The sequence below is a fragment of the Cataglyphis hispanica genome, chromosome 13, assembly GCF_021464435.1.
Source record: "Cataglyphis hispanica isolate Lineage 1 chromosome 13, ULB_Chis1_1.0, whole genome shotgun sequence".
Lineage (NCBI taxonomy): Eukaryota > Metazoa > Arthropoda > Insecta > Hymenoptera > Formicidae > Cataglyphis > Cataglyphis hispanica.
Window position 1 is genome coordinate 2,223,517 of NC_065966.1, and position 12,945 is coordinate 2,236,461.

The following is a 12,945-nucleotide window of genomic DNA, read 5'->3' on the forward strand; positions in this document are numbered from 1 at the left end:
TCTATTCAAACACGCACATAGCGTCTTCAATCCGTATTAAATGTGTGAAAAACACTTCGTAGCCCCGTTTCGTATATAAGATATTTTATTTAATATTTCTTCTTTTTATTAAAAATGAAAGAAATATTACTTTTTCTGCATATTATATTTGATCATTATAAAATAGGTTTCGTAATTTTTTAAGTTTCAATATTGTGCTAATATTTTAATAATTGCATGTAAAAATAAGATTTTTTATGAAAATACAAATCATTTAAGAGTAATTGTAGAACAAGGCCTCCCTTACTTGAAGTCCTGAAATTTAATTCATCGAAATATGTTTTAAATCGTTTATAACTCTAAAAGTCTTGCCGTCCCTTAAAAAAAAAATTGTGATCATTTTTCCAAATCCAAATCCTTTTTTCAAATAAATAACAAATTAATTAATTTTCATAAATCGATAAAGTTTCTGTTAAAAGACTTATTTCTCTCTCTAGATCTACTCTAGCGAAGTAGTAGCTGAACATCGAAAGTTTTCCTTTCCTTCTTTCGAGTTATATTAAAGTTAGTTACGACGTGTCAGAATCCATGTGTGAGGGCACAAACATGTATGCGCGCATGTACGGGATATATGCCAGCCTAGAGAGAAGAAGGGGTGGAAACAGCTCCCTGCATGCTCACCTGGGCAAAGGCGTGGCTTTCGCGACAGTGGTCGATAGCGCGGCTACTACCCCGGAAAGCACACCCCTGTATTCAGGGGTGAAAAGAGGCAAAAAAGAGAGAGAGAAAGAGAGAAAATGAGAGAGAAGAGAGAGGGGAAAGAATGAAGGAGAAGCCAGAGGACTCTCAGTTATCGACACTCTCTGACGACAACATTATTGTCAGAGCAACGTATACCTCTCGCCTTTGTTATATCAAGAATTATTTCCGGTGGCTTTTGCGTAAAATGAGAATAAACGCTGGTGAAATTCGCAATACTACAGATTGAAAAAAAGAGAAAAAGAGAAAGGACCTTCACATAGATCACGGAATATTCTTCCGTTGATTATGCAAGAACACCATGTTCTACTGTAAGACATGTTCAGAAAAAAGATAGCCATGATTAAGTTTTATTGCTTTTTTTAATTTTTTTTTGTTAACATTTTTAATGTTTTCTAATTTTTATTACAACCTACTTTATAGCCTTATAGATTCCTGGGAACGATCAGAAATATATAAGTTTATATATATTTATATTACCATATGTTCTTGCTATTATTGTCTGCATTAAATTTTGTATATTGAATTATTGCAAATTATTTGAAATTATTATATACTTTGATCTTGTAACAAATATGTATATGTCAATTAAGATTTTCTTCATAACGATAACGAATTTTAAAAAAATTCTATAAAAGAATTTTCTCTCTCTACATATTTAATACTGGATAGCTTCCAAGATAGAAAACAAAATATCTTTTTGAAAATTCTTGCAAATGGACTTTCGTAAAAGAATGTCTTGAGAATATCATAGGAGAAGACGTTTGTGACAACGACTGGCATAACGCGTACAAAATTATCGATGACGGATGTTTGAAGATGCAATTCGCGTATTGGCAAGCGTAGTGACATGTGTATTGTTGGATTTTAAAATTATTTACCGTTTGGACGACAGAGGGTGATTTCGTCAACTGTACAGACATTTATATCTCAATCGTGTATAATAATCTGATTTTCTTGATCTCCGAGCAGTTAACGAGAGAGAGAGAGAGATAACTTTTAGAAATCAAATCAACTTCAGCAATATTTAGTCGATTCTCTTTATTATTTTGCCGATTACTTTCGTGTGATGTTATAAGTGCAAGCGAGATTTTCTAACGGTGGCTGAATGCAACCCTCTATTGCCGCTAATTAGATTTAAAGAGGCGCTTTCATCAAGAGTGAGACCCCGTTTAAGAACTCCTTCAAGCGCGAATTAGGGAAACTTCCGACGAATATGCAACAGCGTGTTGCCAGATTTTGAGTTGGCCGCGTAAATATAAAAAGTAACTAATTTCGATTACAAATTTGATTAAAACCTAAAAAATAAATTTAATAAATACTCTGTGATAATAATCGGTAAAAGGAATATAATTACTACCTGAAAATTATTTTACAATTATTTAATTACTATTATAAAATTATTATTATTCAAATCGAGCTACCGTATCTATTACAACAAATAATCTTTGCTTTACATATATAAAATCATTTACGCTTAATTGACTTTTATTCGTGGCGCAGTTTGCGATTATGGTAGATAACATATGATGGAATATTTCGTCGGGCAAAGAAATCAACTAACTGACACATTCGCTGGCGAATTGACGAAGATTGTAACAAATTGACTGGCGTGTCTAGATCCTGCGGCCGGCTTATAAGGGAGCGAGTATAAGCCCCTTAATAGATCAAGATCCGATCTAAACACTGCCGTGTCAGCGTTATGCCGGCAAAGTGCTGGTTTGTGTTACCGGAAGTAACGTAATAGCCAATGTGGAAGCTCATCATATATATCGGACCATTGTCTCACGGGCCGCGTTTGCTCGCGCAAACGATCGCAGCTCTTTTTTCGCACGCGTTTTACTTGTTGGAAAACTGGGAAACCATTATAACGCGAGAGCTCGATGAAAAAATGATGTAAGTATAAAAAGTTGTTGTTAAATGTAATGCGATATATGTAGAAATATTTAATATGTTGCAAATTATTTTATATATTGCGATTTTATTGTACTCATACACATACGTGTGTGTCGTGTGATTTAAAAATCTTCCCTTCTATCCTCAAAATATTATTCATGTCGAAATTGTCGCAACAAAAGTTTGAAACATCACATATGAGAAAATTATGCGATAATTTTTGATTAATCGAATTAAAGTATTTTACACACACACACACCCACAATTATATATCTTGTAACATAAATGAAAGTTTCAATTTCGTATTGTAGCAAATGCTAAATTTTTTTCCGATATTTGATCTCGACGAAACGTTGATATCTCGTGTCAAAATTTGTATAGAGAGACGAATATAGTCACTCGCTTCTCTCACTTTCTCTAGAATTCTCTCAATGATACGGAAATACACGACCGGACGTTTTTCAATCGATCCCTCTCTCGTCGCTGACTTTTTCGCGATTGTCAGGTAAAATTTGACGTCCCTCGACGAAAGGGAGAAAGAGCGGGTATGACGGTAGCGCGTTCCACGCTCAAATGGGGGGCTAACATGACCACAATTACACGCCATGGTCCACAGTTAGTGGGCGCGACAATTGGCCGGATGTTTCCATTGTTATGGTCGGTGTGACCCGCGGCATTGTCCAGCAGTTTAGGGATGACTGAAAAGCATCGATTCCGAAGGAAATGGCCTTTAAATGCAGAGAATTTCATTGACGCGCGTTCAATGACACAGTTATCGATGGGCAGGATACATAATCGTCATTATCTTCATCTTTCGCAAAGTAGTCGTTGAAATGCAATATATAGAAAAAGAAAGAAAGAGGGGGAGAGAGAGGAGAGAGAGTTTGCAATTATTATAAACTGAAAATGTAAAACGCGTTTATAAAAAACTGTAGTATCTATTTTTTATTATACTAAATTTTTTTAGTTTATTAAATCATTCTATTAATTCATGTTTTTAATTTGTTTCAATGTAATACGTAAATAAATAAGAATTCAATCAATAAGAATTTACATACAATTCAGTCACGTGCACACAATTTAACTACTGCTTAATGCCATTAGATTTTCCAAATCTTGACAACAGAAGGGTGCTTTAACTCCAACGACTCCCCTCTATAATCGCTCGATTTTAAAGATATACTTTTAAAATGAAGTTTATTCGCGGCACGCCGCGACTTTCGTGCACGATGCGACTTTAATTTTTCCGAGTCGCGAACCCCACGACGACGTCGAATCACTCGCTCGGCCGAGCGGCAAATCAGCAGCGAACGGCTTTACGTTTTCATTTATAAGAGTGCACTCGTATCGGCCGAATCCCGGCCCTCTCTCTCCGATTCTGTGTTTCCGGTCATATCGGCCCTTATTGGTATCAGCCCCTCTTCCACTCTTGGATATTTTTTTTCCGGGACAAGCAGCGTGGCGGATGCACATAAAATTAAATTCACAAAGCGCCACGAATTTCCGTGTTCTTATGACCGTAAGGGTCGACGTACCATGGACCGTCCGAGGGTCGCGTATGTCTCGCTCGAATTTTATTATGTAAAAACATGACTGCGAAAAATAACTGCGAGAGAAAAAAGTTCGAATAATAGCGAAATAAGAGAGTTTATATTTTCACACAGTATTTAAGAAATTTTAATTGAAAAAAATAAAAATTATTAAAGCTCTCTTCGATATAAATACTTTAATTAAAAAAAAAAAAAATTTCAATTTTTTGACACATTCATTAATTTCTCATTTTCGCAGAATAAAAATTATTCGTGCTAACAAACAAAAATATATTTTACAACTCGGAATTTTATTTCTATCTCAAAGTAATTTCGATCCTGAAGAACTTCAAATTAACGCCTGACGACGTCGGTTTGCACTGTATTTTTCCAAAGATCGATCGCGACTTGACTACGCTTCGTCGCCGCGTTTTCCTTCTCAAAGCAACGTACTCACGAAACGGGGCGGATCGATTACGAGTGCATTCTCGACAGAAGCAGAGGTGTGTATTTAGGACTGACTCTTCGGCGCGATTCTTGCTCTCGCGTGTCTCGGACGAGAGTCACGGCAATGATAAATCAAAATTTTCGACCAGCTGGTGCGCATTGCCCGAGTTCGGTTGCGTGTTGCCGGCATTGTCGGCGAGGCAGTCGTTTAAATCCATTTAACAACGATGCAATGGGAGAATGGACGGGAGGAAGAAAGAGGGAGAGGAGGGGGAGAGGAGAGACATCATCGGGAGGGATAGTCCTTGTCCGGGGGCCCCGTTTTTGGGTCCCGCGAAAGAAAGAGGCGACCCTTGTTCCGACAAGGCGTGTCCCGTGTTTCCGTCGCTTCTCCTGATCTCGTTTCGTCTCTCCTTCCAGTTCCCCTTTTTTACTTTTCTAAGGAGAGATCGATGGCCGTCGCCCATTCAGGAAATTTGTCTCTCGGTGGTGTAAATGGGTACAATGCGCCGAAGGGGCGACCGATGTGTGTCGATCGTCGAACGGCTCGATCTAAGCCGGGGAATCCTACTAAAATGTGTTCTGCTAAAGAGCGGCGGAAACGCTTCGATTCTTGCGTCGAAATCAAGGTATCGGTAAGCGTGATTAATTAATGGCGGTGGCAGTTTAATCCTCATAAATCACAGGCAGTATCACAATGAATGGAAAAAAATAAAATAAAATAAAATAAAATAGGTTACGAGAGGTTTAATTCAGATATCACAGAAAAGTCATCGTGAGAGTCGTCATTAATACCCGAAGAGATTATGTATAGAAAAAAAAGATAGATTTAAAAAACTTCAACATGCGTATCTCTTAATTTCTCGCATGTATTCTAAAATTAATTTTGATTAACGAATCAGCTGAAAGAAATCGACGATGCGCTCACGATTTTCCACCTCTGATAATGGGGAAGCGGTATGCCTCAGGGGTGTGTTCGACGGAGAGCACCCTCTTCGCCATCACCCTTTTAGCGTCTGCCTCACGAGCGAGCACACCCCCGAAACGTCAGAGGCTAATTGATATAAACGCACGAACGTAATATACTTGTCATATAGGCGAAACCCGAGCTACACCATCATCCGAGTGAACGAGAGTAAAACCCTGATGCGAGAGAGAAAGAAAAAAAGAGAGAGAGAGAGAGAGAGAGAAGGGCTTTATATGTATATGTACACGGGGGTTTGTAAGCCTTAAGCCTGTGGATTACGTTAGTCGATATTAGATTCGGCGGCGGTCTGATGTCTGACGATCGTCATTAACATATGAAAACCTGATGGTTGGCCAACGGGTCGCCGGCAAAAGTAAACGTGTGCTTAGAACACAAGGATTGATTTGGCTACTACGGTGGTGGTGGTTTATTGCGTGAAGTTTGGTCGATGATACACACGCACTAAGTGCGTGCAATAAACGATCATACTGCAGGTGAAGAAGATATTACTTTCTTTATTATAATTTTTGAGAAACTTTCACCGACCAATGTTTTATTATTAGCAGTGGTACTTTAACAATTTCGGAATAAATTGACTATGTTAATATATCAAAATATTATTTTTTTAATGTATTACAATTGATCAACATTTATCTTTTTTCTTTTCCGATTATAATTTTGCTCTAAAGCCTTACTTAAGATATAATTTTTTCATCATTTTTAAACAAATTTCTATTATCTAACTTTCTTTCTTTCTCTTTCTCTCTTTTATCTTTATCTTTTGTAAAGAAAAATGTCATAAATTAATTTTTAAATTGTGTAGATAAGTGTGTGATGCTCTCTGTAGAAAGATAAAAATTAAATATATATATATACGAATAAATTTTGTTCACGTCATTGCCATTATTTTTGTTAATATTAATAACGTTTATTGTGAAAAGAAGCATTTTCCACGTCGTTCTAGATTTTGCAGATACATTTTATGCATTTTTTTATTACGCGACTATGTGCAAGATCGTTTAAGATAATGTGAATACACGAGAAAATGGAACGCGGCGAAAGGTCATAGAGATGGAAGATAAGAAAGGGGCACGGCGGCATTAAACCAGATATATCGCCAACACTTAGACCCTATTTACAAGAACATTCAATAAAGCAGGATAAGACGTAACACGGCAGTGCAAAGGATCATTACAGTGTGTTGCTATAACGAGGATCTTTATACGATTGTTTTATGCGCGTTGGTTTCGTCGTAAAGCTCATTATAAGCAATGCGGCTTTTCGAATAAATGAAACATCCATTAGTAAGCTACGCAATTATCAGCAATTCTATCATTTTGTCCGAGCATTTCTAAATATTTAAAAATCAGCAACACAGAGAAAAATTGATAAAATACTTCCCTTAAACTTAGTTTTAAAAAATGAAAGAGAGAGATGCTTCTTTAATTAACATTCATAAATACTTATTTTTCCATATTTAATAATTGTAGAAGAGTACAAAATCCTTGTTGTAATAACATCAAATATCTATTACATCGTTTCAATAATCTTAAATTTTCTATCAACGCGGCACACGTTCCCTCGATATTAAAATGTAAATAGGATCGAGTCTTTCGTGGTTCAAGTCAGCCGTCAATTACACCACGGCAAACCGAGTAATGTAGTTGTCAAATAATTGTGGACGGTGACAGTCGACAGGATAATCCTCGGGAGAGACATGTACACTGTAGCGAGCGCGGGATAAAGGCGGATATTGTCTTAGCGAGAAAGAGAGCTTTCGAGCGTAGAGGATTCACCCTCCGCCATAAACGTATTCATGGCACCCCCCCAACGGAGTTTTCCACGGGGGTCCCAGCTAACGTCATCGTGAAATCACCGCTGTCGATATGAAGCCTCGTCGCCTAATAAAGATTGATGAGATTTAATCAAGCGCGTGATAAAAACGGCGATGTGCCTGCCGTTTAAGGATACGAGGATGGCCTCCACGACGAGAAGAGATTTAAAATTGACCGCTGTCATCACGCACAGACCTATTCTCTTTTCTTACATCCTTATAATTTTATTCGCATCTTGGAAATATTAATCTTTTATATAGAAATTATTTTTTTTTTTATTACTGTAATATTAATTTCTTTTTCCTAAGAAAATAAAAAAAAAAAAAATAAATATAAAATAAGTAAAAAATAAAAAAAATGTTAAAATTTATTTTGAACGATTCTACATTTATAATAAAAAAAGAATTAGAATTTTGCCGCAATTTAGAGACTATCTATTAAAATGGATTTTATATAATTTCAATCTTACAATATAATTGTCAAATACAGAAACATTAAATCAGATAATAAGCTTTGCGAAAGATAAAACTCTGAAGCTCTGACAAAGAATAATATATAGTCAACGTATTTTTGAACATTTTCAAAAGCCACTTTCGTTCGTATTAAGAGCAGTCTAGAAATACGCGTGCAAAAGTGCGAGTGTGACTCGCGCCCTTTTGTTATGCGGCATCTGCCCATTGACAATGGTAATGGGCGTGAAATTTCAAAAATCTCTGTCACCTCCAAAGTCAGGATGCACTCCGTAGAGGGCAATGATGACAGGGAGCTGCTGACAAATTCTGTTTTATGGGATCCGAGACCGCACCAGATGGCTTGAAAATCGTACGAAGGAACGGATGGTTTATGAAACAAACTCGGTAAGCGATTCATGTTTAGCGAACATTTTCTCGTAAAAGATTAAGTCGCACAATAGAATTCTTAAAAAAAAAAAAAATAGAAGAAAAAAGTACAGAGAATATTTCGAAAGAATAATTTAAAAGAATAATTTTAGAGATACATTTGAATTTAAAATCACAAAGAAATGTACGAGAAATATTTTATATGGATATGTTTATAAATCTTGAACAATTTTCGATTTTCTCTTTCGCTTGAGATATAATATGGACATGTTATATTTTCAAGCTTAGAAACATGGCGTGATCGAATGTATAAAAGGAGCTTCTCACATCACATGAACGAGTCTCGTAATTCCACGATAATATCGTATGATCCGCAAGAAAAACGACGAGCTCGAAGATACATGATTTCTCAGCTGCCGTATACACGCATTCGAGAGGAAGATGATGACTGCGAGAAGATCCTTTGCGCCTCTCGCCTGTCGGGTGGCAATGCAAAGGGAGGCGTTGCCGCGTGAAATCGCGCCTGTCCAAAATATTTGTATTTTCTGTGCATTGTGTCGACCCCGCGCGGCATTGTTGTTGGCCATTCCCATGTGGTCATGGGATATAGTCGGCGGTGTCGCAGAATGGCCTGTGGCCACGGAATTCTCATGAATGAATTTGATGGCTCAACGGTAGCCCACCCAAATCGCCTAAATATCTTTCAATGGACAATACGATAAATGCGCTGGCGACTCTCATGCTGAGATGTATCAACAAAGTTTAAAACGACAATTAATTGCTCGATCATGCATGATACGGATGATTTGCAATTATTCAAGTCACATATTTTATAAATCATTTTAAAAAAATCAAAGAAATATTACTCGATAAAGCATTAAAAAATTAAATTACTCTTCACTATATTTAAAAAAATATTTCTATATCAAGAGTGAAGATTTTGTTTTGTTATTTTTTGTTATTTTTTCATGTATTTTTTTTCCTGGTCGTATCATCAATTATAAGGTATTGTATATATCAGTCACAGTTTATTAAACTTCGCTTTGACTACCTTTTTCAACGCTAAGCTTCATATCGGTTTCGCAGTGAGGATAAGAGCGAGTCGCACGGAAAAGACAGGGCGTTTCGTTCCCGAAGAAGGTCATGGAAAGAGACGCAGGACGAGAGGTAGGTTACTGCGCAAGAGAGGAATTCAGGACCGGTGAGCGCATGATCCTCGTGAGCCTCGTAAGGTGAGGAGAGCAGCTAATAAGGCGTATCAGTTACCAAGGAGACGAGGTCTCCTTAAAGGCGAAGAAGAATGGCGGACGCGCGAGCGTAAGAAGAGGCACCCCGAGAGGGTGCCCTCCCGTCGGACTGGAAAACTCATAAGTTTCAATTTAGCCCCGGGGATCAGCGTCCGTCCTCCGCAACTTGCGCGCCTTATATTGATTTTCGCGCATTTCAACGTCCAGCATATCCGGCGAGACCGAGAAACAAACACTGGGAAATCCCTCTCTACTTATCCAAATACTTTTCATTCCTTTCGACAAGTGCGATGACGTTGCATGAATTACAATCCTATTTACCACGTGCAAATTTTGCGACAATCACTTTCAAATACGAGACAATATATCGATATTCATCTAGTCTCGTTTCCATAGAATCTTCTCTTCAGATACTAGTAATATGGTCATTGGCACATGGATAGAAGTTTTGCTTACATTGCGAGTGTCTTCGATGTAGTAGTACGGACTTAAATTTAGAAACCGACGATCACTGTATTACGCACGTATTACGACGTTTGTTTTATTATTGCAAGAGAGATTCCGCGATTCTGCGAGGGTGTAGTTTATTCGTCATGATTATAATTTTAACTATGCGTCTCATTCATTACGAGAGTGTCGCTTTTGCCTCGATTGGGGAATGTGCTATGATATTCTGTAATCCTTTTTATACAATGAGACGAAATGTGGATGCTGCGAAATATCTAAATTTAAAACGGGATTGAAACAAATAACTGGGAATTAGGTCAAACGTTGGGATCGTAAGTTGTAATCTTAATATGTGTGTCGGCCATTATTTACACGTGAAAGAGGTCGAAAAGATGTTGAATGCGAGTGAAATAGCGTTAAATCTTTCTTAAGATAAAAAAAATAAAAGTCTTCATTCATCATGTCAAACATCATAACCATGTTTTTATCGGAGCAGATAAAAATGATGTATGTGTAAGTCTAGTTATATTTTAATAAAAATAATTGAAATATATTCTGCAATATTAAATTTATTCTTTATGATATAAATTGTTATATCGTATTAATATCGTATTAAAATAGCGAATAAATAATTAAATAATGTCAGAATTCCGGAAGAATAAATGGCTTCTATATATTTTGAATTTTTACTCTTCTCCATGTTTTCCTAGACTAAAAAAAAAGCTTTGCCTCGTGTAGTGATGTGTGGTGGTGTGTATCGCTTTTTAAATTATCATACATATGATATTTTAAGATCTTTCTTTTCAAGTCGTCTCGCTCGCTTCGTTTCTGCGCTCGCTACTTCAACGAGATTTCCGGTAGTCACGCGACGGAGATTAAATCTACCATATAAACGGAAAAAGTCGAGTAAAAATCTCACAAAAATTTTACACGTCTAATAATTGCTTCGAGTACGACAAAACCAGATGTTGCACATTTTTGAGTATATTCCCGCGCATAATATACTCGAGAAATTTGCGCCAAAACCATCGTCGAATTGTAGGAAAATAAATGCAAGTGAAATTCTAAATTTAGCTCTTGACGAGGCAAGCTTTTCAAAACTATTATACGCATACGATGCAGTCGTAATTGAGCTTTCGGTATAATAACGACTGTCCAAACGTAATAATTACTTAACGTAATCGAGATGATACACGCAAAACACAGTCACTTATTTCATCTTAATATCATCAAACGCGTACATTTTATTAATTATTAAATATAATAATTTATATATTTCTGTTTAAAGCGTGATAAAATCAACATAATTTTAACATGGAAAAAATATATCGAAAAATCCATTTTAAATTCGTCAAAAAATCTATTTCTAACAGTAAGTATCATTCAAAAAGAAAAGGGAAAAATAATTAATTAAATGTTTCATCTCGATTATGTCTAGTCATGAACATCTCTATGATAACCACCTGCGTGCATTAATCGAATGGGTTTTAACCTCTGGATGCATCCAAACGATTCGGAAATACATAGTCGGCACATGTGTCACCGTGAAATCACATCCTGGGTGCCGGCACCGCTCATCGCACTGGCCGTGGCCGAATTGAAAATAAATACAGTCCTCCTCCTCGTCCGTCGATGCCGTATCGCCAGGCCGACATGAACGCGGCAACGAAAATAGCGCTGCATTTAGCGCACCCGGTACATGTGTGCTAGGAGGCCACGCGCGAATGACCGACGAGGTGCCAAAAACGTAAAGATCACCTTTCTTCCGTCCTTGTTAGTACATTCGCGTCGAGCAAGTTTCCCTTAGACCTTTCGCATAGCAAGGAATGCATTCAATTGCAATTCTGGAATGTCACGGTTGAAGTCGGATCAAGAATAGTATATATAAATACAATAAGCCTTACGTTTCTCTTCGATATCTTTTATCATAATACTACATTAAAATAAGTATAAGTCTTCCTGCAAGAAGTTTATGATTCTTTGATTTTATATAATCTTTATATTATTTATATTATATCTTTACTGAAGATATAATGTTCTTATTTTAATCTCTGTGCCAGTGCCTTTAATCCTTTGGAGAAAGACGTCAATTTTAAAAAATAAACCAATAGAATATATTTTATTTTTATTTCGGTTATCAAAGTTTGTTAGTATAATAAACAATTTTCTTTATTTATATACTGTATTTTTCGTAATGATTCGAAAAATTTATATACGTATGTCACAGAAAGATAGCTATATACAACGAATATAATTTATATGTTTAAAAAAATCAACTTTTATGATTTTCAATTGCCTTCGTGAATTTTTGCACACGCTCGAGACGAAGGTATCATCTTTGAATGACGTAGGTTTTAAAGATCAATTGACGTCACTGCCTCCTCTGTAAACACACAGATATTTACGCGGAGTAGAATGAGAATTCACTTTCTCAGCTTGAAGACCCGATAAATCCTCGGAGATCGACAAACGTAATTCATCATATTCACAACTGATTTTGTTTCACATGTGTCTTAACTATTATTAATTTTCCTTTCTTTGTCATATAATTTTCTAATATTTTACAATATAAAACATAATCAAATTAAATGCATTCTTAGTAAAAATTATTTTTAATATATCTTCACAAAAAAAATAAGATGTCTTAAATTCACAATAATGAACGCTAAATTTATGTGTGAATTTTTTTCATTTTATATATTTTTTATATCGAAATATATAAATTTATTTTTAAAATATTTTTTTAAAATCGACAGATTTCAAGATAAAATTTATGAACAATATTATATTAATTTTTGTAATATTATGCCTGACAAGTAATCTTCACTCAAAGATCTACACGTCACATACTGCCAATGTCAATTTGGTCTAACATTGTCTTTTGTCACTTGTCAGATGCGGCATGATGTTTTTTATGTCACTTGTTATAAAATCACGCAAATCACGATTATTAAATATGTTAACGGCCGTCACCAAAAATTAAAATTTACTTTTAATAAA